Genomic DNA, 24,275 nt, shown 5'->3' on the forward strand with positions numbered 1-24,275 from the left:
AACATCAACGCACTTCACCAGCTTGTTGTGTTGTCAGGTTCCTGTTGGGTAGCAACTTCACAGCTTGTTGTGTTTGTCATGGTTGTTCCTGTTGGTAGCAACTTCACCAGCGTTGTTGTTGTCATGGGTTGTTCCTGTTGGGTAGCAACTTCACCAGCTTGTTGTTGTTGTTGTCATGGTTGTTCCTGTTGGGTAGCAACTTCACCAGCTTGTTGTTGTTGTTGTGTCAGGTTGTTCCTGTTGGGTAGCAACTTCACCAGCTTGTTGTTGTGTTGTCATGGTTGTTCCTGTTGGGAGCAACTTCACCAGCTTGTTGTTGTTGTTTCATGGTTGTTCCTGTTGGGTAGCAACTTCACCAGCTTGTTGTTGTGTGTTTCAGGTTGTTCCTGTTGGGTAGCAACTTCACCAGCTTTGTTGTTGTTGTTGTCATGGTTGTTCCTGTTGGGTAGCAACTTCACCAGCTTGTTGTTGTTGTCATGGTTGTTCCTGTTGGGAGCAACTTCACCAGCTGTTGTTGTTGTTGTTGTCATGTTGTTCCTGTTGGGAGCAACTTCACCAGCTTGTTGTTGTTGTCATGGTTGTTCCTGTTGGGTAGCAACTTCACCAGCTTGTTGTTGTTGTCAGGTTGTTCCTGTTGGGTAGCAACTTCACCAGCTTGTTGTTGTGTTTGTCATGGTTGTCTGTTGGGTAGCAACTTCACCAGCTTGTTGTTGTTGTTGTCATGGTTGTTCCTGTTGGTAGCAACTTCACCAGCTTGTTGTTGTTGTTGTCATGGTTGTTCCTGTTGGGTAGCAACTTCACCAGCTTGTTGTTGTTGTTGTCATGGTTGTTCCTGTTGGGTAGCAACTTCACCAGCTTGTTGTTGTTGTTGTCATGGTGTTTCCTGTTGGGTAGCAACTTCACCGCTTTTGTTGTTGTTGTCATGTTGTTCCTGTTGGGTAGCAACTTCACCAGCTTGTTGTTGTTGTTGTTGTCATGGTTGTTCCTGTTGGTAGCAACTTCCACAGCTTTTGTTGTTGTCACGTCCTGACCTTAGTTCCTTTTTATGTCTCTATTTTGGTTTGTCAGGCCTGAGTTAGGGTGGGCATACTATGTTTTTCATTCTATGTTTTGTTCTGTGTGTTGTATTTCTATGTGTTGGCCTGGTATGGTCCCAATCAGAGGCAGCTGTCAATCGTTGTCTCTGATTGAGAACCATACTTAGGTACCTGTCCCACCTGTGTTTGTGTGTTTCTGTTTTGTGTATTGCACCTTGCGGAACGTTCGTCTGTTGTTTTTGTACAAGTGTTCATATTTATTAAACGTATTTGAATACTTACCACGCTGCACCTTGGTCCTCTTCTCCTATCCCGGCGACATTCGTTACAGTTGTTGTTTTTCTGAAGCATCTTGTGATGTAGGTCTTGAGGGTGAGGGTGAGAGAAGATGGATTCTATTCATATGCTGTCCAGCTTCTGAGAACATATTGTGCTAGAATGGAGAGGAGATCAGTAAACAACAGAACGTATGGTGCAGAATGGAGAGGAGATCAGTAAACAACAGAACGTATGGTGCTAGAATGAGAGGGAGATCAGTAAACAACAGAATATATGGTGCTAGAATGGAGAGGAGATCAGTAAACAACAGAACGTATGGTGCTAGAATGGAGAGGAGATCAGTAAACAACAGAACGTATGGTGCTAGAATGGAGAGGAGATCAGTAAACAACAGAACTATGGTGCTAGAATGGAGAGGAGATCAGTAAACAACAGAATATGGTGCTAGAATGGAGAGGAGATCAGTAAACAACAGAACGTATGGTGCTAGAATGGAGAGGAGATCAAAACAACATATTTAACATTTGACTCATGTTGGTTCCATGAAGAACCCTCTGTTAAATGGAACCCAATTGGGTTCTACCTGGAACTAAACGGGTTCTTCAAAGGGTTCTCCTATGGGGACAGTGGAAGAATCCTTCTAGGTTCTAGATAGCACCTTTTATTTAAGAGTGTAGGCCTATATTCAAATTCCCGAGCTGCCCCTGAACAAGGCAGTTAACCCACTGTTCCTAGACCGTCATTGAAAATTAGAATTTGTTCTTAACTGACTTGCCTTGTTAAATAAAGGTTAAAACATAAATAAAACTAGACAGTTACAGTACATTTGACCTTAAAGTAAAATCCTAATTGTATATYTACTTACCTARATAGACACACTTCCCATGGTTTGACAGAAACAAACRAGCTATAAAGACTATTTTCCTGACTGTCTCTACTGATGGCCTCTAACAGCAGAATAAAATCAGTGGGATATTTAACCAGCACTGAAACAGAGTAGGCTGCTAGTTGACTATGTGTTGTAAATTGTTTCAATGCTGCCGTCTACAGATCTAATGTATTGTAATACCACATGTACCAATACAGTAGAATTGACAGGGACACTGTGTAATGATACAATGACCCTCCATCCAATGTTCTGCTGCTGTTGTGCAACATTGTGACACCACTGACATGTTTACAGGTTGCCATGCCGACGAAAGAGAAGGTGTTTTCATTCTGTAATAAGGCCTTCACTTCAGTCTGGATGGCTGGTTGACTGCAGACAGGTTACACAGTATCAGTGTAGGTGTTAGGCTGTTTCTGCTCTCCTCCCAACTACTAATGGAATTCTCCTGCCAATGCAACATATGAAAATGTATCCACTCACTACTGTAAGTCTCTCTGGATAAGAGCGTCTGCTAAATGACTCACATGTTCTATGTAATGTTCAGTTTGACAATATCAATGGAATAGACCAAAGCAGAGCCATGTATTTAGATATGAATACAWGACTCTGGGCAAAAACACAAACAGATCTGGGACCTGCCAGACTACACAYTTGACATCATAGGGAAACCCGACTAGCTTCTGGTCCAGTACTTACTGACTCGGAGCAGGGCGACATGGAGGAGAAAGTTCCTGACCGAAGACACCACATCTTCCTCTTCCGAAAACACAGCTTCCTCTTCATCTCTTCCGGGTCCATCTTCGGCCCGAGTCCCTCCATTTCAGCATCTTTAGTTAATATCTGGCGGTGATGTGATCTGATTAGCGGCTGTCTGTCAACCAATAGCCTACTATGCTGTGTTATTAGCTAGAGCTAGACAGTCTGAGTACACTACATCCTGAATGGCCACGAAGATGTGTGCTGAAATGCACCTTTAAGTTCAGTTGGAGCTGAAACGACGGCAGATATCTCGATTGAGGATAATGTCAGTATTTAGCTACGTTATTAGCTGTTTTGCTCACCAAAGTGTAACAAAGTGAAACAGTAGATCTCAAAGCCTCAGTTCCGGGGAGATAGTGGGTGAAACCATTCACCTCAGGAAAAGGGGTGATGTAAATAAGTTTCCTTTCATTATGTGTTACTGAATTCATAAAAATATTTGCTGCCATTGTAGTAAGGTTGGTAATACGAGAGGTCTTCGGACTTACCATTTTTGTATTATTTTCTTGAAAGAACAACTAGTGTGTTTTGAGTGCTTCTCCCCTATTTGGGAAGTTGGTCTGCCCGCTCCTCAGTCTGAGAGATATTCTGAGAGCAGGTTCGAGTCTCTTCCTCTGTACATAAAAACTGTTTAAAACTGTATAACACAATAGTGGTTTTGGAAAACTGGTTCATATATCTCTAAAGTCAATAGCGAATGTGACTATGTATATATTTATTTGCCGTTCATGAATTGAAGACCTATTTCAGCCAGTTAACCAAGTTTTTGCTGTCTTAGCTAGCCGTGTTAATGACGAGCTAACTAGCACCGTTTCGTCTCGCACTACAATGTCACGCCAGCTATTGCCAGCAGGTGATTTACTAGCAGGTGACTTATTGAAATATTAAGTGAAGTTTATTTTCTAACTACCTTTAAAGGTTTATATAAAAGGGTTGTACTTGTGCTCTGTATTTATGGATTAATATCACTTCACATTGAGGGTATGTATCAATAACGTTACGTTGCTCCTATCTAACAGATATATTGTGTTCTACCTAACCATGTGTCACTACTGTTGCTCCTATCTAACAGATATATTGTGTCCTACCTAACCATGTGTCACTACTGTTGCTCCTATCTAACAGATATCTTGTGTCCTACCTAACCAGTGAACATGTGACTGTCCTGTCAATGCCTGTCATCACTGTTTGATATCTTTTTACTGCAGATAAAAACTGAGTCAACCTGAAGTGTGGGTGTCCGTGTGCCTTTCTTCTGGGGGCTATGTGAAGTTGGTTACACCAGGTGCCTGTACTACAGAAACACTGCTAATCCAACAATAGTGCTAGGTGCCTGTTCTACAGAACACTGCTAATCCAACAATAGTGCTAGGTGCCTGTACTACAGAAACACTGCTAATCCAACAATAGTGCTAGGTGCCTGTTCTACAGAAACACTGCTAATCCAACAATAGTGCTAGGTGCCTGTACTACAGAAACACTGCTAATCAACAATAGTGCTAGGTGCCTGTACTACAGAAACACTGCTAATCCAACAATAGTGCTAGGTGCCTGTACTACAGAAACACTGCTAATCCAACAATAGTGCTAGGTGCCTGTGAAAGAGATTTGCGTCAGTTCAAATCTGGCATCAGGACAAAATGTGATTCATAGTCACCGAATATATTTTAAGTATTTTAATTAAACTCAAACGATAAATGGTAAATGCAATTTTCGTATATACGGGTTCACTGTATCTCCGCGCAGGGTGGATCAGAGAACTGTGGAATGTACTCAAATAGTTTTTATACTATGACAATTTTATTCTCAACTTGTCTAGTTGGCCTATCATAGTAGAGGTTTAGCATGGTTAATACTCTTGCTCCTCCTTTGTCCAAGCCCCTTGGCGTTTTCCTTCGTCCACATCTGGTTGTTGGGTAGAGCAGCTCCATCCTGTGTCCCCCTCGATTCTTCACGCAAACAATTCCTAATATGGTACTGAACAGTCTCTTCACCACCCTGGTTGGCCCAGAGTGATGCACCCCTCCCCTCTCCAGACTGTCCACAGCTTTTATGGCCTGTGGTGGTCAGTCCTTACACACCTACACCCCCCCCCCCTCTGTTTATGTGTGTGTGTGTGTAACAAAACAATATTCTTTTTCAACCTATATGCTACCCGGCTATAGTGCATAAACAAAAATCCTAACAATTACTACAGAAACACTGCTTATCCAACAATAGTGCTAGGTGCCTGTACTATATAAACACTGCTAATCCAACAATAGTGCTAGTGCCTGTGCTACAGAAACACTGCTAATCCAACAATAGTGCTAGGTGCCTGTACACAGACACAATGCTAATCCAACAATAGTGCTAGGTGCCTGTACTACAGAAACACTGCTAATCCAACAATAGTGCTAGGTGCCTGTACTACTAATCCAACAATAGTGCTAGGTGCCTGTACTATAGAAACACTGCTAACTGAACAATAGTACTAGGTGCCTGTATTATATAAACACTGCTAATCCAACAATAGTGCTAGGTGCCTGTATTATATAAACACTGCTAATCCAACAATAGTGCTAGGTGCCTGTATATAAACACTGCTAATCCAACAATAGTGCTAGGTGACTGTACAACAGAAACACTGCTAACTAAACAATAGTGTTCCCCATTAAAGGGAACTACTTCAAAAGTCAACATTTCCCAAACCTCAATTGTGGTCTCCTGATGTGGTTTAAGCATTGGTATGGACTTAGGAAAACAACGTCAGACTTTGAAAAGAAAAATCCTGCTGCTAGCAGAACGGTAATATAGGAGTTTAACCTTGAATATTTGTACGGTGTGCTGCGAGGTACAAACTGCAGGAATAAATATAGAGTGAGATCAAATAGAGGTTATTTCCACAGGGGGGCGACAAACGCCAGTTAATATTCCAGAATAGAGCACCTAGAATTAAAAGCGCCCTTTGACAATGGTCAATTTGGAGATCCTCCGGCCTGGGCCAGGGGTGCGTCCCAAAAGTATTTACTGCTTCCTGAAGTGTGTACTCGTTCACTACTCCCCATAAAGTGTAAAAGCATTGGATTGGTGAAGGCGTAGGTTATAGCATGAGTTCCATACTAATCAATTCCTGTCAAATCCGTCCATGAGGAGGTGAGCATGCACACACTTTGGGAGGAAGGAGAGTTATTGGGCACAGTCCAGGTATGCAGACGTTTCCCCAGACCAGGTATGCAGACGTTTCCCCAGCCCAGGTATGCAGACGTTTCCCCAGCCCAGCACCACTTCAACCAACAATCAATATATCATCAAATCCTTTATGATTAACCAATTTTTCAGTGGTGGTCTGAAACAAATCCTGCAAAAGCCTGTATCTCTCCAGGGTTGGTGGGTGACTGTATCTCTCCAGGGTTGGTGGGTGACTGTATCTTCCAGGGTGGTGGGGACTGTATCTCTCCAGGGTTGGTGGTGGACTGTATCTCTCCAGGGATGGTGGGTGACTATCTCTCCAGGGTTGCATGGACTGCTGGACCCTGACCAGACATGGAGTAGTTGGCTCTGCATTTACACTCACAGCACACCCACCTATCACCATCAATCACCACACACACACCAGGACAACAATACATCATAGTCTATGTGAGATAAATAACTACACACCAGGACAACAATACATCATAGTCTATGGAGGATAAATAACTACACTCCAGGACAACAATACATCATAGTCTATGTGGAGGATAAATAACTACACACTAGGACAACAATACATCATAGTCTATGTGGAGGATAAAAAGCTACATTGATGTCTATCTTCTCTCTTCTGTTTGTTTGTAGAACCTCACTGTTTGAATTAGCATGTGTTATTATTAGCCCCTCATCTGTGAGAGAGAGAGAGACAGAAGATCCCCTAAGCAAGCTGGACCTGGTGCTCTGTTCACAAACAGACCCCACAGAGCCCTAGGACAGCAAACATAGACCCAACCAAATCATGAGAAAACAAAAAGATAATTACTTGACACATTTGAAAGAATTAACAAAAAAAAGAGCAAACTAGAATGCATTTAGCCCTAAACAGAGAGTACACAGAATACCTGACCACTGTCACTGACCCAAACTTAAGGAAGCTTTGACTATGTAGACTCAGTGAGCATAGCCTTGCTATTGAGAATGGCCGCCGTAGGCAGACCTCGAATCAAATCAAATTGTATTAGTTACGAGCCCCTAACCAACAATGTAGTAAAAAAAATATGAAGAGAATAAGAAATGAAAGTAAAAAGTAATTAAAGAGCAGCAGTAAAATAACAATAGCAGACTATATACAGGTGGGTACTGGCTCTCAAGAGAAGACAGGCTATGTGCACACAGCCCACAAAATGAGGTGGAAACTGAGATGCACTTCCTAACCTCCTGCCAAATGTATGACCAGTTCATTCATACTGTATGTTGTAGTCTGTCAAAGAGGGAATCACACAGACTGATCTCAGTTAATTCATACTGTATGTTGTAGTCTGTCAAAGAGGGGAATCACACAGACTGATCTCAGTTAATTCATACTGTATGTTGTAGTCTGTCCAAGAGGGGAATCACACAAGACTGATCTCAGTTAACTTTTTTGGGTAGGAGGCAGCATTTTCACTTTTGGATGAATAGCGTGCCCAGAGTGAACTGCCTCCTACTCTGTCTCAGATGCTAATATATGCATATTAGTATTACTATTGGATAAAAATCACTCTGAAGTSAAACTGTTTGAATGATGTCTGTGAGTATAACAGAACTCATATGGCAGGCGAAATCCTGAGAAGAAATCCAAACAGAAAGTGGGATATCTGAGGCTGGTCGATTTTCAACTCATCACCTATTGAAAACACAGTAGGATATGGATCTGTTTGCACTTCCTACGGCTTCCACTAGATGTCAACCGTCGATAGAAACTTGAATGAGGCGTCTACTATGTTGTGGGGCTGAATAAGAGCTGAATTAGTCAGTGGTCTGGCAGAGAGCCAAGTCCTGGTCATGCACATTTCACATGGTAGCGACTTGCGTTACATTACTTCTACAGACACAAAGGAATTCTCCGGTTTGAACGTTATTGAAGATTTATGATAACAACCTCCTAAAGATCTATACTTAGTTTGAAATGTTTCTTCGACCTGTAATATAACTTTTTGAAGTTTTTGTCCGAAGTTATGCGGGGACCTGCACGAGCGTTTGGATATGTGAACTAAACACGCTAACAAAAGTAGCTACTTGGACATTATCGAACAAAACAACAATTTATTGTGGAACTAGGATTCCTGGGAGTGCATTCTGATGAAGATCATCAAAGGTAAGGGAATATTTATATTGTAATTTCTGATTTATGTTGACTCCAACATGGCAGATATTATTATTCTTTTTTCTGAGCGCCGTCTCAGATTATTGCATGGTTTGCTTTTTCCGTAAAGTTTTTTTGAAATCTGACACAGCGGTTGCATTAACAAGTGTATCTTTAATTCTATGTAAAACATGTATCTTTCATCAAAGTTTATGAGTATTTCTGTTATTTGATGTGGCTCTCTGCAATTTCTCCCGATATTTTGGAGGCATTTCTKAACATGGCGCCAATGTATACTGAGATTTTTGGATATAAATATGCAGATTATCGAACAAAACATACATGTATTGTGTAACATGAAGTCCTATGAGTGTCATCTGATGAAGATCATCAAACGTTAGTGATTAATTTTATCTCTATTTCTGCTTTTTGTTACTCCTCTCTTTGGCTGGAAAAATGGCTGTGTTTTTCTGTGACTTGGCTCTGACCTAACATAATCGTTTGGTGTGCTTTCGTCGTAAGGCCTATTTGAATTCTGACACGTTGGCTGGATTCACAACAAGTCTAGCTTTAATTTGGTATCTTTCATGTGTGATTTAATGAAAGTTAGATTTTTATAGTAATTTATTTGAATTTGGCGCTCTGCATTTTCTCTGGCTTTTGGCCAAGTGAGACAGTAGCGTCCCGCCTAAACTTAGATTTTTGGATATAAATATRAACTTTACCGAACAAAACATACATGTATTGTGTAACATGGAGTCCTATGAGTGTCATCTGATGAAGATCATCAAAGGTTAGTGATTAATTTTATCTCTATTTCTGCTTTTTGTTACTCCTCTCTTTGGCTGGAAAAATGGCTGTGATTTAATGAAAGTTAGATTTTTATAGTAATATATTTTAATTTGGTGCTCTGCATTTTCATTCATACTATATGTTGTAGTCTGTCCAAGAGGGGAATCACACAAGACTGACAGCCTGTAATTTTATTTAAAGCATTCAGTTGATTACATGGCAGTTTAGAGAGCAACATCATAACAATAATCTACATCATAATCAATAATCAATATCATAACATTTATAATCAATTCAATTATTATCTCTAGACTACTCACAACATTCAAACAATAATCTACATCATAATCAATATCATAACATTTATAATCAATTAACAGCAGAGGTAAACAACAACAACAAACCCCTTATAATTATTTTTTCAAAATACAAAGAATGAACAGATGATTATAATAATACATGACTAATAATGGAGACATTCAAGATAAAGAATCTAAGAGACACTAAATAAGATAAAGAATCTAAGAGACACTAAATAAGATAAAGAATCTAAGAGACACTAAATAAGATAAAGAATCTAAGAGACACTAAATAAGATAAAGAATCAGAGACACTAAATAAGATAAAGAATCTAAGAGACACTAAATAAGATAAAGAATCTGAGACGACTAAATAAGATAAAGAATCTAAGAAGACACTAAATAAGATAAAGACAAAAGAAAAGCAATACATTCTGGAACACAAACAGACGTAATTGAGCTACTCCTTAAAATAATCATAAACCCATTACCAAAACCCCATGTTACCCAAACCCCATGTTACCCAAACCCATGTTACCCAAACCCATGTTACACCAAAACCCCATGTACCAAACCCCATGTTACCCAAACCCCATTTACCCAAACCCCATGTTACCCAAACCCCATGTTACCCAAACCCCATTTACCCAAAACCCCATGTTACCAAAACCCCATGTACCAAACCCCATGTTACCAACCCCATGTTACCCAAACCCCATGTTACCCAAACCCCATGTTACCCAAACCCCATGTTACCCAAAACCCCATGTTACCAAAAACCCATGTTACCCAAAACCCCATGTTACCAAAACCCATGTTACCCAAAACCCCATGTTACCAAAACCCCATTACCCAAACCCCATTTACCCAAACCCCATGTTACCCCCCAACCCCATGTTACCCAAACCCCATGTACCCAAAACCCCATGTTACCCAAACCCCATGTTACCAAAACCCATGTTACCCCAAAACCCCATGTTACCCAAAAACCCATGTTACCAAAACCCATGTTACCAAAAACCCATACCAACCCAGTTACCCAAAACCCCATGTTACCCAAAACCCCATGTACCCAAACCCAGTACCCATAACCCACGTTACCAGAACCCATTACCCAGAAACCCCACGTTACCCAGAACCCCATGTTACCCAGAACCCCATGTTACCCAGAACCCCATGTTACCAAAACCCCATGTTACCCAAAACCCCATGTTACCAAAACCCCATGTTACCCAAAACCCCATGTTACCCCAAAACCCCATGTTACCCAAAACCCATGTTACCCAAACCCATTTACCAAACCCCATGTTCCCAGAACCCCATGTTACCCAAAACCCCATGTTACCAAAACCCCATGTTACCCCGGTGGTAAAAACCAAACTAAAAGGAATAATGGTGGTTGCAGTCACTCCTTTAGATTTCTTCCAAGGTTCTAGAAAGATAAACTAATTCTGAACTTGTTATTAAAATTAGAACCACTTCAGGTTTGTCACCACATTTTAAACACCAGTCCACTGCTGACCATCGATTTAAAACACAAAACTGACCTAAGATCAGCATGTAGGGTCAGCTTCATTCTACTCCTACTCCGTCCCCTGGGCTGCTCTCTCCTCTCCCGGTCCAGCTTCAGCTCTGGAGCTCAGAGAGACCATCTCCATGGCATTGACATAAAGATCCATGCTGCTCACCCTGTCACTCTCTTCTGCTCCTGGTGGGCTAGGGAACACAGCAAGCACCAACAGTCAGACATTTACTCTCTAGTATCTCCATTCTCTCTCCCTCCCTCTCCCCCTCACCCTCACCCTCTAGTTTAAATGACTTGTAACGTCTGAGTAAATGTCTTTACCTTGTAGTACAGGTAGGAGGTGGTGATGGCTGTCAGTAGGAGCAGCAGCACTACAACGTGTCTGATGATGAAGGCTGGCAGAGGAGAGGCTGCAAACAGAAACACCTTTGATGAGGGGACTGATCATCATCACATAGATCTGTGGCAAATCTGTCAATGACAAAGTTATAAGTCTGGTTCATGTTCAGTTACCTSTGATGGTGAGGGAGAGGAGCTCYCTCTCAGAGGAGAAGTTATGAGAGAAAACATAATTGTCATAAACACAGTTGTAGTTCCCTTGGTGGGAGTCATCTGCAGCAGGGAAGAGGAAGGCAGCAGAGTGATTGACAGCTGGCTGGGTCTGGGATCTGTTGGAGCRGGTGAACGTGAGGAGGAAGGAGCCTCCTGGGTACTGTGGCTGAGTGGAGCAGGTGATGGTGAAGCTGTAGCCCCTGAACACCTCGGGCCCGTGGTGGCCCCTGGAGACCCCTCCCATTGAGTCAGTCAGGGAGATATCAGGCTGGACCAGGAGATCTGTAACAATAAAAGAGAAGAAGAAAAACCTCTTCAACTAGTTTCCTGTAGATATGACAATAACATCAGCATGTAACAGTGCTAGCCAGTGCTAGCCACCCTCCCTCACAGGGCAACATGAGTAGTGGGCCTACAGTCACTGAGACAACATATGTTGATATCAGGCTTAAGCAGGACATCTGGAACAAGAGGAGAGAAAAAGAAAACGTAGCTCCTCAACTACTTTCCTCATTTAGATATGACAATAACATGACATGTGACAGTGGTAGTGAGTAGAGACCTTCACTGAGATAACACTCAAATACAAAGCATTCTGGGATATTTAAGTTGTATTTGATTCCTACTTGACTGAGTGATCTATTTAGTAAAGCAGACTGACAAGCTAAACAGTCATCATGAGAGGTGCAGAGGAAGTTGTATGAATGAAGGAAATCAGTTGAATATAATTATAATATCTTGTCATTACCTGAGCAGATCACTGTGAGTCCAGGAAGGAGATCATACATTCTGGAACACTCCCTCAGTACAGACTCAGACCCAGAACAGATAACTTCAACACCTCTAGTGGTGTTTCCAGGTGGTACTGAAACAGTGGAGCCACAACCCAGCTGTCTACACACTACTGCAGCTACAGCCTCCTGGTTCCAGTCAGCTCCCACAGTCCTCCACTCTCCCTGGTCGTACCGCTCCACTCCACCAGCACAGCGACTGCCTCCTCCCACCAGCCTCACATCATCAGGCTCTGAGAAAAGAAAAGAGYGAGACAGTAATCTTACTATTTTCTCACTAAAACACACCTATATTGTCTCTCATATTCTTCACTCCAGGTGAGAAACAATGTTGATTGAGTGACAAACTGTTTCTTACCTGAGCAGGTGAGTCCAACAGCATTACCAGGTAGGCAGGTGTTGTGTTTTCTGTCTGAGGTGTCACAGTCCAGGAGAAGGGACTCTTTGCCTTTACACTGGTGGAACTCTTTATCCCAGGTCTGACCCTCACCTCCTCCATAGAGCCCCCCCTGTAGAGCTGCAGGACCCCACAGCCAAGCTCCCCACAGACTACCTCTGCATCCTGCCGGTCAAAGTCAGCTTCACACACTGAGGCCCAGACTGATTGGACTTCACTCCACTCTCCAGAGCAGAGACCAGCTCCATCCACAAGCCGCACAGACTCTGGAGAAAAGAGTTGGTTAAACATTCAATCAGTTTTGTTGATGACACTGTCAAGGACTAAACACAAATATGTTGGATAAAAGATGTAGTTTGCTATGTTTGATACTGTAAGAGGTAGAAATGGGTTCTTAGTCACTCAGGATCGGGTTGGGAATAATGCAGGCAGGAGACAGGAATAAGTTCACTTCACTTTATAGAAAATAAACAGCTGGACATCCATCAGGCAGCTTCACTTCAGTACCATCTGAACTACAATGATCTGCCCATGAACATCTCCCATAAACCAATATGACAAACACAAATATAATGTTTAAATACATCTGACACTCTCCCTCTATTTAAATGAAATAAAACACATAAAACATGATACATGTAATATTGTATAATGTACAAATAAATCTCTCAATATGACCAGTCCTCTACCTGAACAGTACCATGAGATGAATATATTACATACAGACACAGTCCTCCTTCTATGTTAACCTCTGTAATAGAAGACTCATCTCCACTGCAAAGCAATATGCTGATCCTCCTCTTCCCTCTTCAACCAGAGGTCCCTCTGATTAGCTACAAATTCCCACAGCCAGCTCTCTACACACAACTTGGTCTCTTCATGCTCCACCACCTAGAACATAGACCAACCACTCTCCTCTGTAGAAGACTTCCACTGTCCCAGAACAGGAAGTGGTCCCATCCACCAGTCTGACTGAGAGTTCAGCTGTAAACAGCAGAGAGGAAAACACAGTGGTGAGGACAGATATGACAGTGATTCTGTTATTCTAACAGCAGTAATGCTTTGTGGTTACAAGTATTAGTAGTTCCTAAAAACACTACTTGTTATTGGGTTTTAGAATGGTTTGTATGGACACATGAATTTCTCCATGTGGGATAATAAAGTTGACTAATATTGAACTGCTATAATCACTGTAGATTTATACTCTACCTACCTGTGGACTGACGCTTTGAGCCTGGAGATCTGAGGAGAAAGAGAGAGAAGAGAGAAAGGAGAGCGAGAGAGAGGAGGAGAAAGGGAGGAGTCAGAGGAAGAGAGAGACAGAGGAGAAAGGGAGAGTCAGAGGAAGAGAGAGACAGAGAGAAAGGGAGGAGTCAGAGGAAGAGAGAACAGAGGAGAAAGGGAGGAGTCAGAGGAAGAGAGAAGCAGAGGAGAAAGGAGGAGTCAGAGGAAGAGAGAGACAGAGGAGAAAGGGAGGAGTCAGAGAAGAGAGAACAAGGAGAAGGGAGGATCAGAGGAAGAGAGAGACAGAGGAGAAAGGGAGGAGTCAGAGGAGAGAGAGCAGAGGAGAAAGGGAGGAGTCAAGGAAGAGAGAGACAGAGGAGAAAGGGAGAGTCAGAGGAAGAGAGAGAAGAGGAGAAGGGGAGGAGTCAGAGGAAGAGAGAGACAGAGGAGAAAGGGAGGAGTCAGAGGAAGAGAGAACAGAGGTTAAATGAACATCAACATGACCTTTCATGATGTGATGGGAAGACAGGCTTATCGTTGGTTTGGTGCACAAACACACATGAGTACACACATTCCCTTCCATGGAAAGGTGAACCTTTGCAACGAGTTTGATATATATTATATGACTAGATGTGGGAGTCGGGGAGAAGGCGTAAACCTCCTGCTGTGTTTTGGTCGAATTGGCATTGCACATTTGTGGCCTGCTGGAGGTCATTTTGCAGGGCTCTGGCAGTGCTCCTCCTTCTCCTTCTTGCACAAAGGCGGAGGTAGCGGTCCTGCTGCTGGGTTGTTGCCCTCCTACGGCCTCCTCCACGTCTCCTGATGTACTGGCTGTCTCCTGGTAGCGCCCTCCATGCTCTGGACCACTACGCTGACCAGACACAGCAAACCTTTTGCCACAGCTCGCATTGTGTGCCATCCTGGAGAACTACACTACCTGAGCCACTGTGTGGGTTGTAGACTCCGTCTCATGCTACCACTAGAGTGAAAGCACCGCCAGCATTCAAAGTGACCAAAACTCAGCCAGGAAGCATAGGAACTGAGAAGTGGTCTGTGGTCACCACCTGCAAACCATTCCTTTATTGGGGGTGTCTTGCTAATTGCCTATAATTTCCACCTTTTGTCTATTCCATTTGCACAACAGCATGTGAAATTATTGTCAATCAGTGTTGCTTTCCTAAGTGGACAGTTTGATTTCACAGAAGTGTGATTGACTTGGAGTTACATTGTGTTGTTAAGTGTTCCCTTTATTTTTTGAGCAGTGTATATAATACATAATATATATTCTCATTAATTAACATAGAGACAGATACAATCAATCATTGACACACTGATATACAACAGTCAGATGCATGACACCATCACACAACTTAACTGCCATTAGTGCCTGTCCCCAGATGGAGTTAGACCTACAGTAAAGTACATTTACAGGTGATAACATCATTGTCCTGCTTTGAGACAGATTTTTACTGTCTGCTTGTATGTTATTTACTAGCCCTGCAAATGGTAATATATCTTACAATATCAAAACATATCTCAGTAACTGTCACAAGTGTATAACAGCATCCTACCTGTGCTCCACAACAGGGTCATCAGTATCACTGCAGGTATCATATCTGTCTCTAACTGGGGCTCCACTGACATATACAAGTCACTGTCATAAGTGTTGGACTGAAGAGAGGAACATACTGCTCGGCTATATGACTTCTATGTCATTAGTTCCTTAGGTCTTTGATGTGAGATAAACTTCTTAGCAACTTATCTTGGATCATGGTTGAACACACTACAGCAAACTGAAAAACTCCACAGGGAACTGCTGGCAGAGCAGCACCGTTTCACATAGTGTGTCTATAATATCACCTCTAACTTTCTACTGCTTGAGTTCACCTCTTATAGAATTTGGCTTATGTTCCAGCACCTCAATAATAAACAGTACCAGCACCCAAAATGAGTACTGATGAGGTCTCATGTTAGAGCAGGAGAAGGGGGATGTGGTGTAGAAGCTAGAGGTCTGTTACCCAAGTCAATCAACAGGCCTGATGCTATATGTCAGGGTCAGGCTGGGCTGGGCTGGACAAGAGAGGAACAGGTTATCTATCTATCTATCTATCTATCTATCTATCTATCTATGCTATCTTATCTATCTAATCTATCTATTCTTATCATCTTCAATCTATCTATCTATCATCTATCTATCTATCTACTATCTATCTATCTATCTATCTATCTATCTATATAAATAATATACTCTGTTGTTAGGTACAGAATAGAGATAGGTAAGTTGTTAAATGACACTAATATGTGATAATTATTTTTTTTAACAAATATTTAATTTTGGTGTTATAAGTTTTTAGCAACATTGAGTATTGTTGAGGAAATCTGTTGCAGCTCAAGTCGACTACAACACACCACAATCAATGCTCTCTGTGTGGGCTGGCTGGTAGCTAAACGTATCTACACACAAATAATACCAAAGACAATATCAGCATGTGAAGTAGCTAACTAGCTGTAAATCACCTAAACAAACTGCACTATCAATTTTGAAATCTACAATTTCCAACCTGCAGATCGATGTGCCCTACAGAGGTGGGAGTCTAACATAACAGATGTAGTTTTGAGGAGAAGGGAAACGTTGCCCATATAACGTCAACGGGCCACGCGGTGCATTCTGGGTGATTCTCGATCAAGGAGCGCTCTCCTTCAAGGAGTGATTGGATGCTATTGGGCGTCGGCTCAAAAACCCATCATTACCATGAATTTAGTCACTAAAAAGTATACATTTACATATCTTTTCTGAGATGTGAGAAAATTAACTTGCTATCTTTAGTATCATATAGAATTGCAATTGTGAAATTACGTACCTTCGAGGCATAATAGGCGCGTTTCTCGACACAAAAGATGGAGGCGAAGAGGATGGCTGACGTTTTACCTGCCCGTAACCATTTTTATTTTGTTATTTATTTTTTTTGGCGTTGTTTGTAACTTATTTCTAACCTACCTCAAATCAAATCAAATTATATTTGTCCAGATTCACATGGTTAGCAGATGTTAATGCAAGTCTAGCGAAATGCTTCGAGTTCTGACCGTACAGTAATCTAACAATTTCACAACAACTACCTTATACACACAGGTGTAAAGGAATGATTAAGAATATGTACATATTAATATATGGATGAGCGATGGCCGAACAGCATAGGCAATATGCAGTAGATGGTATAGAGTACAGTATATACATATGAGATGAGTAATGTATGGTATGTAAACATTATATAAAGTGGCATTGTTTAAGTGACTAGTAATACATGTATTACCTCCAATTATTAATTATTCAAGTGGATAGAGATTGAGTCTGTATGTTGGCAGCAGCCACTGAATGTTTGTGATGGCTGTTTAACAGTCTGATGGCCTTGAGATAGAAGCTGTTTTTCAGTCTCTCGGTCCTAACTTTGATGCACCTGTACTGACCTCGCCTTCTGGATGATAGCGGAGTGAACAGGCAGGCCTTCCTGTGACATCGGGTGGTGTAGGTGTCCTGGAGGGCAGGTAGTTTGCCCCTTACGGTTGTGGGCGGAGCAGTTTCCGTACCAGGCGGTGATATAGCCCAACAGGATGCTCTCGATTGTGCATCTGTAAAAGTGTGTGAGTGTTTTTGGTGACATTCCAAATTTCTTCAGCCTCTACCCACACACTGTCTGTTTAGCTCAGTTACTTTAGCTTTCTTGGGAACAGGAACAATGATGGCCCCCTTGAAGCATGTGGGGATAGCAGACAGGGATAGGGATTGATTGAATATGTCCGTAAACACACCAGCCAGGTGGTCTGCGCATGCTCTGAGGACATGGCTAGGGATGCCGTCTGGGCCGGCAGTCTTGCGAGTGTTAACACGTTTAAATGTTTTACTCATGTTGGCTGCGGTGAAGGAGAGCCCGTAGGTTTTGTTCGCGGGCCGTGTCACTGGCGCTGTCTTGTCCTCATAGCGAGCAAAGAAGTMATTTAGTTTGTCTGGGAGCAAGACATTGGTGTCCGCGACTGGGCTGGTTTTCTTTTTGTAGTCCGTGATTGACTGTAGCCCCTGCCACATACGTCTCGTGTCTGAGCCGTTGAATTGCGACTCTACTTCGTACATAATGTTGCTGCTACCGTCTCTTATGACTGAAAATAACTTCTGGACACCAGAACTGTGATTGGCTCCACTAAGGCCCTCCCAGCCATCTGGCTCCACTAGGGCCCTCCCAGCCATCTGGCTCCACTAGGGCCCTCTCAGCCATCTGCACACAACGAACTGCAAGAAGCTTTTTCCTTTAACTTCTTGGTGACAGGGGGCAGTATTTTCACATCCGGATGAAATGCATGCCCAAATTCAACTGCGTGCTACTCATCCTCAGAAGATAAGATATGCATATTATTAGTAGATTTGGATAGAAAACACTCTGAAGTTTCTAAAACTGTTTGAATCATGTCTGTGAGTATAACAGCACTTATTTAGCAGGCAAAACCCTGAGGACAAACCATTCAGTTTTTTTTTTTTAAGGTCACTCTCTTTTCAATGGGTTTTCATTGGGAATCCAGATTTCGAAGGGACCTTCTTGCAGTTCCTACCGCTTCCACTGGATGTCTTTAGAAATTGGTTGAGGTTTTTGCTTTGTGTAATGAAGAAGTACGGCCATCTTGAACGAGGGTAACTTGAAGTGTACTGTTCGATAGAGGCGCTTGACCAGAAAGCATGCTACAGTCTGTTTTCCTCCTGTATCGATCACAAATCATCCCGTCTTCAATTTAATCGATTATTTACGTTAGAAAAATACCTAACGTTGTATTACAAAAGTAGTTTGAAATGTTTTGGCAAAGTTTACAGGTAACTTTTGAGATATTTTGTAGTCACGTCTCGCAAGTTGGAACCGGTGTTTTTCTGGATCAAACGTGACAAATAAATTGTCATTTTGGATATATATCGACGGAATTAATCGAACAAAAGGACCATTTGTGATGTTTATGGGACATATTGGAGTGCCAACAYAAGAAGCTCGTCAAAGGTAAGGCATGAATTYTATTTTTATTTCTGCATTTGTGTCGTGCCTGCAGGGTTGAAATATGCTTTTCTCTCTTTGTTTACGGAGGTGCTATCCTCAGATAATAGCATCGTTTGCTTTCGCCGAAAAGCCTTTTTGAAATCTGACATGTTGGCTGGATTCACAACAAGTGTAGCTTTAATTTGCTATCTTGCATGTGTGATTTAATGAAAGTTWGATTTTTATAGTAATTTATTTGAATTTGGAGCTCTGCATTTTCCCTGGCTTTTGGCCAGGTGGGACGCTAGGATTACAGGCAACATCCGCACTGATGTAAAGGTTCGAGCTGCCGCTTTCAAGGAGCGGGACTCTAACCCGAAAGCTTATAAGAAACCCCGCTATGCCCTCCGACGACGCATCAAACAGGCAAAGCGTCAATACATGACTAATATCGAATCGTACTACATCTGCTCATGACGCTCGGTGGATGTGGCAGGGCCTGCAAGCCATTACAGACTACAAAGGGAAGCACACCCGAGAGCTGACCAGTGACACGGGCCTACCCGTGGTGACCAGAAAAAAAGCCCTTGCTTAACCTGTTGATGATAGAGGGCGCTATTTACACTTTGGGGGAAAATCATGCCCAAWTTAAACGGCCTCGTACTCTATTCTTGCTCGTACAATATGCATATTATTATTACTATTGGATAGAAAACACTCTCTAGTTTCTAAAACCGTTTGAATTTTGTCTGTGAGTAAAACAGAACTCATTTGGCAGCACACTTTCTGACCAGGAAGTGGAAAGTCTGAAAATTATGCTCTGTTCAAGGGCCTGCCTATAAATGGGCATGATACGTATGAGTATACATGTAAAAGACACGTCATACACCTTCCCCTATATGTCAAGAGGATGTTGAGAGAAGAAATGAAGTGTTTATCTTGGTCTGACGTGGAATATATCCTTCTTGGCACGACGAGTCATCCATTTCCTGTTTTCTGGAGAGCGCGCCAGATGGACCTGGAATTGCCTTTTGAAAAAGCGTCGTATAGGCGACTACTATTTCCGGCTTTGATTTTATTTGATACAGTGTCACAATATCATCGTAAAGTATGTTTTTTCAATATAGTTTATTAATATTTTTGAAAATTTATTCGGGACGTAGGCCGTGTTGCGTTGTGTGCCTTTTTCAGAAAGGAGAGCTTCGCGCCACGTTAGCCAGTGTGCTTGCTAATTCAAGACGGAGAAAAACGATGTTCTAAAATCCAAACAACGACTTTCTGGACAAAGGACCCCTTGTCAACATTCTGATGGAAGATCAGCAAGTAAGAAACATTTTATGATGCTATTTCATTAATCTGCTCGAACTGTATACTAGTAGTTTTGCGCCCCGGTTTGGCCCTCTCTCGCTTGAACATAAACCTTTATGTCGTAATGAAGATATTGGAATTCAACACTGCGATGCATAAAGAAACTAATGGAATCATCATTGCGCTATACAACAGTGTATTTTTTTGTTATGTTTATGAATAGCTATTTGGTCAGAATAGGTGAGAGTCTAATAGAAATATCCGCACATTCTGGGAAAAGAAGCTACGAGCATAATGATAAACCACTGATTTCAAGTTTTTCTTTTTTTGTCTTATTTTATTGTTTGTGTTCACAATTAAAATGGCGTTGTAATTTTGGTATCATTTAAAAAAACGACGCATTTCCTGCGCCTGTCTTCCCGACCGACTACCAACGATCGGTGGCAAATGTTGTCATCAAAAAGTCTGGCATTCTCTGTGTTTATGGTGCTTTCAAGACAACTGACAACTCAGTTGTCTTGAAATCGGCTCATGATGACGTCAGGTAGTAATCTCTAGAAAGAGCCTGAATTCCCGACTTACAATCCTGAGTTGGATGACCGTTCAAAACCGTATATTTTCCCAGTCGGAGCTCGTTATTTCCAGAGTTCCCAGTTGTCTTGAACTCACTGAAGTCAGAGATTTCCCAGTTCTGAGTTGTTTGAGCAGAAATCATATTGGATTGACAGCACGGCCAATATTGAATGCTCATTAATGTCTTAATCGACGGATTACCTCTTATCCGCTTGTAGTCCCCATTTGCCTTAATTTGGGCATCTCAATTGTCAGGTAGAAACCACATTTGTTTTAGGCAAGTCAGCCATGATCAGCAATTTTTTTCTTAAAAGGGCAGTAAATGAGGCTGAATGAACTGTTTCGCTGCCAGACAAGGCTCCACTGACAGCCAGGTGTAGCACTGTATAGTTGCAACATTAATGTATTGTTTTAGTGTTTTGTTGTGTACTGACTTTGTTGGATTGCATCCCACATTTTTTGTTTGTTGCCCTCACAAACATTTACATGCTACCAATCGCAACTGCAAGCTGGCTGAGAGCGGCCCGTGAACAGTGCAACCAGCTCGGCGGTTGAGGGCCCTAGTGGAAACAAGACTGGTTGAGAGGGCCCTAGTGGAAAGCGTAGACTGGGAGAAGCTGATGTGGACGGCCCTAGTGGAACCAGCTCACGAGAAGCCCCTTGTGGAGCCAGCTGGCTTGGGAGGTCTCCGAGCCGGCTGGCTGAGTAATCCTAGTGGAGCCGTGGCTGGGAGGCCCGAAGTGGAACCGAGCTGTCTGGGAGGGCCCTAGTGGATCCGGCGGCTGGGAGGGCCCTAGGATCCGGCTGTTCTGAGAAGGCCTGCTGGAGCGGCAATAGGGTCATTGCGAGCCGCTGAATCCTAAGAGACGCTGGCTCGGACTATGGAGCCGGGCTGAGCTTGAGAGGGCCCTAGTGGATGCCGGGCTGGCTGAGAGGGCCCTAGTGAGGCCCGGCTGCTGAGAGGGCCCTAAGTTGGACCGGCTGGTGAGAGGGCCTAGTGATCCGGCTGGCTGAGACGGCCCTAGTGGAATCGGCTCTGAGAGCCCTTAGTGAGGCGGCTGTCTGAAAGCCCTGCTGGAGCCGGCTGAATAGAGGCTCGATTGACCAGATGGCTGGAAGGCCCTAGTGAGCCAGGATGGCTGACAGGCCCTAGTGGAGCCCAGATGGCTGACAAGCCCTAGTGGAGCCTGCCTGGCTGAAGGCCCTAGTGGAGGCCTGCTGGCGACAGGGCCCTAAAGTAAGCCGCTGCTGAGAGGGGCCCTATGAAGCCGGCCTGGCTGACAGGGCCCTAGTGAAGCCAGATTGGCTGACCAGCCCTAGTGGAGCCAGATGGCTGAAGGGCCCTATGAGCCGGCAGTCTGAGAGGCCCAGTTGACCGGTCGGACTGAGAGGGTCCTAGTGATCCGGCTGGCTGAGAGGGCCCTAGTGAGCCGCTCTGAGAGGGCCTCCTAGTGAGCCCGGGCTGACTGAGAGGCTCTAGAGCCGGCGGATCTGAGAAGGGCCCTGTGGAGCCCTGTTGTCTTGGAATTGCTCTGACATCGGAGCTGGCTGACTGAAGGACTAGTTGACCCGACTTGACAGATTAGAAGGACCTAGTTGGAGCCGACTGACTGAAGGCGTCCTAGTGGAGCCGGAACGACTTTAGAGGCCCTAGGGGAGCACTGCACTGAGAGGTCCTAGTGGAGCCGACCTGGACATTCTGCGATAGCGGCTCGTCCAATGCCTGCAAGATCTACCCTCATGAGGTATAGCCAATAATGTATGTGAGTGAACGCCCGATGCGCGACTCACCATCACGCCCCTCTGACTCGCGAGGCGCGGCCTGCTATGAGGTTAGGCTGCACTTGAGTAAGAGTCAAATCGACTCCTGCTAGCCTATTGAGAATGGAGTCTTAGCGGATGTCAGGTTATCGGATGGCGCTGTGCGCTCGCGGAATGCGACAGCTCATCTGTGAATATCTCTATGCGTCGTGCACAACAACAACTTAATATGGGAGTCGTAGTGATAGTGTTCCGATATTGGCCCACTACTGGTCTGTATCCTTATATGAGCGACTCTTATCGTCTTTATAGCCCACCTGAACACAATATCCTATGTGTCATCTAGTGGCATGTCTCCAACACAATATCTTGACCTGTCCTGTAAGATCTAGTGGAATTTCCGCTAGCGCTTGTTGACTACTAGAAGTCCTACTTACGAGATCGTGCAGGTGAAGACCTCCCCGTGGAGTCAACCTACCCTATGAGCAATACGAAAGGATCTATGAGATCATCGCGCCATCTCATACGGATCACCAATCCAACAACATTACATCTATATCTCCTAAAAGTGACCGTAACAACCCCTACCCAATATGGGTATGCTAGTGGAGCCGACTGACAGGATTAGGGATCTTATGAGACCGACTGGGACCTAAGAACCTCATCCTCCTCTCACAACACAATAGGAGCCTAGGGGAGAAATTTCGATCTTCCGTTGGATAACATAAACTATGATACCTAATCTCGAGTGGTCCTAGTTATCCGACTGGAAATAGGGATCTTAGTTGTGACTCCGACTGAACAGATAGGACCTAGTTGGAGGCGCGACTGACTTAGTCCAGTGGAGCCGATCTCGCATCTTCCAGTTATCCTCTAAAAATCTCGTTCCTATCTCCTCTGTACATGATCGTAACATCACGTCCCGTAGCTCATCTAAATTAACTCTGCCCATATTATCCTATGTGGAAGTGTCCGCCCTCACTTCTATCTAATCAATGCTACAGCAATGTTTAGATTCTGCATTCATACTCATTTGCTAGCCGCCATTAGTGAAGTGAGCCGCCTACTGACTGAGAGGTCCTAAGTGAATCCTCACAGCCTGAAGATAGGATCTAGGTGAGAGCCGCATCTGACTGAGAGGTCCAGTGGAGCCCCGACTACCTCTACGAGTCCGACTGACTGCCGAAGAGCCCGTCCTAGTGGAACACCACTGACAGGATTAGGATCTAGTGGAGCCGATTGACTGAGAGCCGGTCCTTAGTGGAGCCGTACTGAAGATAGGGATCAGTGAGCCGATTGACTGAGATCCTATGGAGCCGATTTGACTGAGAGGTCCTAAGTGGAACCACCTGACAGATAGGGAATCTAGTGGAGCCCGACTGGACTGAGAAGGACGCCTAGTGGAACCAACCTGACAGATAGATCTAGTGGAGCCGAATTGACTGAGAGATCAATATGGAGCGCGACTGACAATAGGATGCTAGTGGAGCGCGAGTGGAGCCGTGAGAGGTGCCTAGTGGAGCGACTGACTGGAGAGCCTGAGTGGAACCACCTGACAGATAGGGATCTAGGAGCCGATGACTGAGAGGGTCCTGTGAGCCGAGCGACTTGAGAGCGCGCGAGTGAGCCGAGCTGAGCGTGAGAGGTGCCTAGGAAACCACCTACAGATAGGATCTAGTGGAACGCGAAGCGTGGAGCCTAGTGAGCCGACTGACTTAGAGCCCTAGTGGAGCCGATGCACTGAGAGGGTGCGCGAGGTGGAACACCTGACAGATAGGGAT

General features: G+C 43.6%; 5 long non-coding RNA genes and 1 pseudogene across 7 annotated transcripts; 2 read left to right on the plus strand and 4 right to left on the minus strand.

The window, feature by feature from the left end:
- Positions 1 to 541: 541 nt before the first annotated feature.
- LOC139026078 (uncharacterized) lies at positions 542 to 984 on the minus strand. Its single transcript, XR_011477783.1, has 2 exons — positions 952 to 984; positions 542 to 897 (listed from the first exon to the last, which is right to left on the minus strand). It is a non-coding gene; the product is annotated as an uncharacterized lncRNA (long non-coding RNA).
- On the plus strand, positions 574 to 1,411 carry LOC139026079 (uncharacterized). Of its 3 annotated transcripts, none has more exons than XR_011477784.1 (3): positions 574 to 657; positions 704 to 913; positions 1,369 to 1,411. It is a non-coding gene; the product is annotated as an uncharacterized lncRNA (long non-coding RNA). The 3 variants fall into 3 exon arrangements; XR_011477785.1 differs by having other exon boundaries at positions 580 to 660; XR_011477786.1 differs by having other exon boundaries at positions 581 to 657; positions 754 to 913.
- On the minus strand, positions 1,368 to 2,960 carry LOC112076551 (uncharacterized). Its single transcript, XR_002895213.2, has 2 exons — positions 2,902 to 2,960; positions 1,368 to 1,470 (listed from the first exon to the last, which is right to left on the minus strand). It is a non-coding gene; the product is annotated as an uncharacterized lncRNA (long non-coding RNA).
- A 22-nt stretch (positions 2,961 to 2,982) lies between these two features.
- On the plus strand, positions 2,983 to 5,603 carry LOC139026080 (uncharacterized). Its single transcript, XR_011477787.1, has 3 exons — positions 2,983 to 4,555; positions 5,321 to 5,364; positions 5,398 to 5,603. It is a non-coding gene; the product is annotated as an uncharacterized lncRNA (long non-coding RNA).
- A 3,628-nt stretch (positions 5,604 to 9,231) lies between these two features.
- Positions 9,232 to 9,833, minus strand: LOC139026081 (uncharacterized). Its single transcript, XR_011477788.1, has 2 exons — positions 9,770 to 9,833; positions 9,232 to 9,723 (listed from the first exon to the last, which is right to left on the minus strand). It is a non-coding gene; the product is annotated as an uncharacterized lncRNA (long non-coding RNA).
- An 885-nt stretch (positions 9,834 to 10,718) lies between these two features.
- Positions 10,719 to 12,910, minus strand: LOC112076553 (CD5 antigen-like; annotated as a pseudogene).
- Between the last annotated feature and the right edge of the window lie 11,365 nt (positions 12,911 to 24,275).

Source organism: Salvelinus sp. IW2-2015, unplaced genomic scaffold (assembly GCF_002910315.2).
Source record: "Salvelinus sp. IW2-2015 unplaced genomic scaffold, ASM291031v2 Un_scaffold3836, whole genome shotgun sequence".
Classification (NCBI taxonomy): Eukaryota; Metazoa; Chordata; class Actinopteri; order Salmoniformes; family Salmonidae; genus Salvelinus; species Salvelinus sp. IW2-2015.